Genomic DNA, 4,117 nt, shown 5'->3' with positions numbered 1-4,117 from the left:
CCTGTGTCACGGGTGTCAGCACGCGTATGTGCCGGAGCTGCTCTGCCCTGCCGCACAGCCTGGTGCGATAGGAGAGGGCCCGGGGACTTGGAATGTGTAATGTGGGGTGTAGTTGGACTCTAGGTGGGATTTGTAGATGGACGCAGGATATCTGGAGCTCCTCAGTTATCCTGCAACTGTTTGACTCTTGTCCTAACTTTTTTTTCAGATTGAGATGGATTAAATCTGTGCCAGAGGGCCCCATCCCGGGTGAGGGGATTGCCCCGAGCAGGTAAGGCCCCGTGTGTCTGCAGCAGAAGTGTGTATGGTGACTGTGTTACACCACTGTTCTTTGTCTTTCTTTTTAGGAAGTCAGTCAAGGTGAGCAGTGGAGAGAAGTGGTTGTTATTGCTCAGCTCTCAAGCACAACAATTTTTCAGTAGATTCATCGTGTCGCAAGAGAGATCTGCCCAGTGTCAAGGATGATGTTTGAGATTGAGGCTTCAGGTGAGTTGAGGATTGTGACTGGGAGAGGGAGGGTGATCAGATATCCAGTTAGGAGTTCTTGGGAGGGGGTTTGCAGGCAGCAGGATGAGAAAGGGTGTTTATTTGTGTATTTGTGGGCCCCCCCACAAGGCTGTTCAGAAGCCTAGCAGAGGCATTCCCATGTCTTGCAGCACACAAGGTCATCCACTGCACTCACAGGAATGCCATTTAACTTTGCCTTTCTCTTACCCAGGTACCACCCCTAATGAAGGCCACAGCCTTGGAATCAGGATGAAGCTGGAGCCTGAGGGAGCCAGGCACGCTCAGGAAAGGGCAAGTAGCTGCCTTGCTGGGATTTGGCCCACATAACTCTGGACTCACACTTTGGTTTTGGTTTTCTTCATTGCAGCTGACCGAGAGGCTCATAGGCCATCCCAGAGCCCTCCGAGGCAGACTCATTTCAGGTGCAGCGTGGATTCCCATCACCGATCATCCAAAAGATAAGTCGGGGGCCACGGCCTGGAGATGAGAGAATAGTGGGTTAGGAGTTCTTGGGGCAGATTTAGAAATTAGCAAAGGGAAAAGCATTCTTCTCCAAAGGCCTCTTAGGACAGCTAAAGGGAGAGGCTCTGCTTTTGATGGCAGCTTTCAGGCAGGCAGTGCAGAACAGCTCCGGTGTTTGTCGTGTTGTCCGGTGTGCTGTGTTTCCTAGTGTGTCTTTGGGGTCCCTTTTGCCTTTTCCCCTCAAACCCCTCAGCACAAGCATGATATGTCGTCTTTCATGTCCCCCTGTTTGTCACGTTCTGTGTCACGGGTGTGTGCTCACATTTGTGCCGGAGCTGTTCTGCCCTGCTGCATGGCCTGCTGCAGTAGGACAAGCCTGGGGAGTTGGAATTTGTAATGTGGTCTGTACTTGGGCTCTAGATGCTGTTCCTAGATTGACATAAGGTGTTTGCAGCTTGTGAGTTACCCTGGTGGTGTTTGACATGTGTTCTAACTTTCTTTCAGGTGCAGATGCATTCCACGTGTGGCAGAGGGTCTGGGTTAGGAGATGCCGGGCCTTCTTAGGAGCGCGGTGAGTAGCAGAGTGGTGGGGTTGTGGCCAATGCGGTGCCAAGGTCAGGCATTGATGTTTGGTTCTCTTTAATCTGGCTATCTGAGAGACACCAGCCCGGTGCCAGCAGGACCTTCCCAGGTGATGAGGTGGCCTTTCTTTGCACCTGACAAGGACCAGCATCCCCTGATGTCTGAGAGATAAGTAGAGGGCTGTGACCCACAGAGGAGATGAACGTGGGTTGCTGGTTTGGGAATTACTGGGAGGGGTTTTTGAGTCCAATTTGGAGGTGGAGTGTGTCCATGAAGTGGCCCCTTAGGCCCCATAAAAGCCATGTCTCACTTTTGATCCCAGTGCTGAGGTGTGCAGGGCAGAGCAGTCCCGGTGTGTCTCATGTCACTTGTCTATTGTGCATTGTGTGTTGTTTGTGTATCATGTTTCTTTTACGTTAGCCTTTGGGGGGCCTGTCAGACACCCAGGCATCATTGTTGGCATCTGTGATCTCTGCATTCCTAGGCCTGGCACCCAGGCCATAGATGCGATTCTGACACCTGTCTGAGCTCTCCAGTCAGAAGTTCTCTCTTTGGAAGCATCCAGTCAGATGTCTTGTCAGGTCTTGTTCTGAGCTGTAGGGACAGCCATGCCCCACCTGGATCCATTTTGGTGGATTAGGACTTGAAAGAATGTGAGGGCAGGCAGAGGATTCTGACCATAGGATTCCTAGGCATCGATCTTTGCTGTTCTTGGAATAAATCCTTCAGTTAGCATCTTCTTCCTCCAGGGTTCTCTGAGCCTCATCAGCTGACTGTCAGTTTGAACTCAGTCATCTCCTTTTGCATTCTCTCAGTCCTTGCAGCCATTTTCCTTGCTAAGAGATTTCTGTTCCTGTTGTGTCCCTGTTGTCTGTCCTGTCCTGTCCTGTCTGTCCTGTGTCACGGGTGTCTGCGCGCATTTGTACTGGGGCTGCTCTGCCCTGCCGCATAGCCTGGTGCGATAGGAGAGGGCCCGGGGACTTGGAATGTGTAATGTGGGGTGTAGTTGGACTCTAGGTGGGATTTGTAGATGGACACAGGATATCTGGAGCTCTTCAGTTATCCTGCAACAGTTTGACTCTGGTCCTAATTTTCTTTTCAGATTGAGATGGATTAAATCTGTGCCAGAGGGCCCCATCCCAGGTGAGGGGATTGCCCCGAGCAGGTGAGGCCCCATTTGTCTCTGCAGCAGAAGTGTGTATGGTGACTGTGTTACAGCACTGTTCTTTGTCTTTCTTTTAGGAAGTCAATCTGGATACCAGCAGCCAAGGTGAGCAGTGGAGAGAAGTGGTTCTTATTGCTCAGCTCTCAAGCACAACAATTTTTCAGCAGATTCATTGTGTCCCAAGAGGGATCTTCCCAGTGTCAAGGATGATGTTTGAGATTGAGGCTTCAGGTGAGTTGGGGATTGTGACTGGGAGAGGGAGGGTGAGCAGGTATCCAGTTAGGAGTTATTGGGGGGGGGTTTGCAGGCAGCAGGTTGAGAAAGGGTGTTTATTTGAGGGCCCCCCCACACAAGGCTGTTCAGAAGCCTAGCAGAGGCATTGCCATGTCTTAGAGCACACAAGGTCATCCAGTGCACTCACAGCAATGCCATTTAACTTTGCCTTTCTCTAACCTAGGTGCCACTCCTAATGAAGGCCACAGCCTTGGAATTAGGATGAAGCTGGAGCCTGAGGGAGCCAGGCACGCTCAGGAAAGGGCAAGTAGCTGACTTGCAGGGATTTGGCCCACATAACTCTGGACTCATACTTTGGATTTGGTTTTCTTTATTGCAGCTGACCAAGAGGCTCACAGGCCATCACGAGGCCCTCCAAGGCAGACTCATTTCAGGTGCAGCGTGGATTCTCATACTGATCATCCAAAAGATAAGTCGGGGGCCACGGCCTGGAGATGGCGGAGTAGCAGGTTGGGAATCCCTGGGACAGATTTACAAATGAGCAGAGGGGAAAGCAATCTCTTCTGCAAGGGCCTCTTAGGACAGCTAAAGGGAGAGGCTCTGCTTTTGATGGCAGCTTTCAGGCGGGCAGTGCAGAACAGCTCTGGTCTGTGTCGTGTTGTCCGGTGTGCCGTGTTCCCTGGTGTGTCTTTGGGATCCCTTTTGCCTTTTCCCCTCGAGGCCCTCACCACAAGCATGATGTGTCGTGTTTCATGTCCCCCTGTTTGTCACGTTCTGTGTCACGGGTGTGTGCACACATTTGTGCCGGAGCTGTTCTGCCCTGCCGCATGGCCTGCTGCCGTAGTAAAAATTCCAGAAGTAAAAATCTTGACGCAGAAATATTTAATCAAATATAAAAAAATATGAATAAAAAGATATAAAAAATATGAAAAACTACTCGCATCAGATCTAATATGGAATATAAATTTAGTTTTAAATTGACATTGGTAAAGATAAATGTGTAAGTAAGCAATATACATTAAATATACATTATAAATACAAATATGAATATAAAAATTGAACATTAGGATAAAACCTATTTAAATTTTGTTTAAAATAAAGGGTTGGGGTTTTTTTTAGTCGTATTGTGTTAGAGGCAGGGTTTTTATTTTAAATAATATGAGTGTA

General features: G+C 49.3%; 1 long non-coding RNA gene across 1 annotated transcript; it reads left to right on the top strand.

The window, feature by feature from the left end:
* Nucleotides 1–2,630: 2,630 nt before the first annotated feature.
* Nucleotides 2,631–3,571, top strand: LOC134415037 (uncharacterized). The gene is made up of 3 exons (XR_010026900.1): nt 2,631–2,694; nt 2,794–2,947; nt 3,174–3,571. It is a non-coding gene; the product is annotated as an uncharacterized LOC134415037 (long non-coding RNA).
* Nucleotides 3,572–4,117: the final 546 nt, after the last annotated feature.

Source organism: Melospiza melodia, chromosome 2 (genome assembly GCF_035770615.1).
Source record: "Melospiza melodia melodia isolate bMelMel2 chromosome 2, bMelMel2.pri, whole genome shotgun sequence".
In the NCBI taxonomy this organism is placed as follows: domain Eukaryota; kingdom Metazoa; phylum Chordata; class Aves; order Passeriformes; family Passerellidae; genus Melospiza; species Melospiza melodia.
The sequence above is the reverse complement of the archived record's forward strand: the minus strand, read 5'-3'. Positions and strand labels throughout refer to the sequence as shown.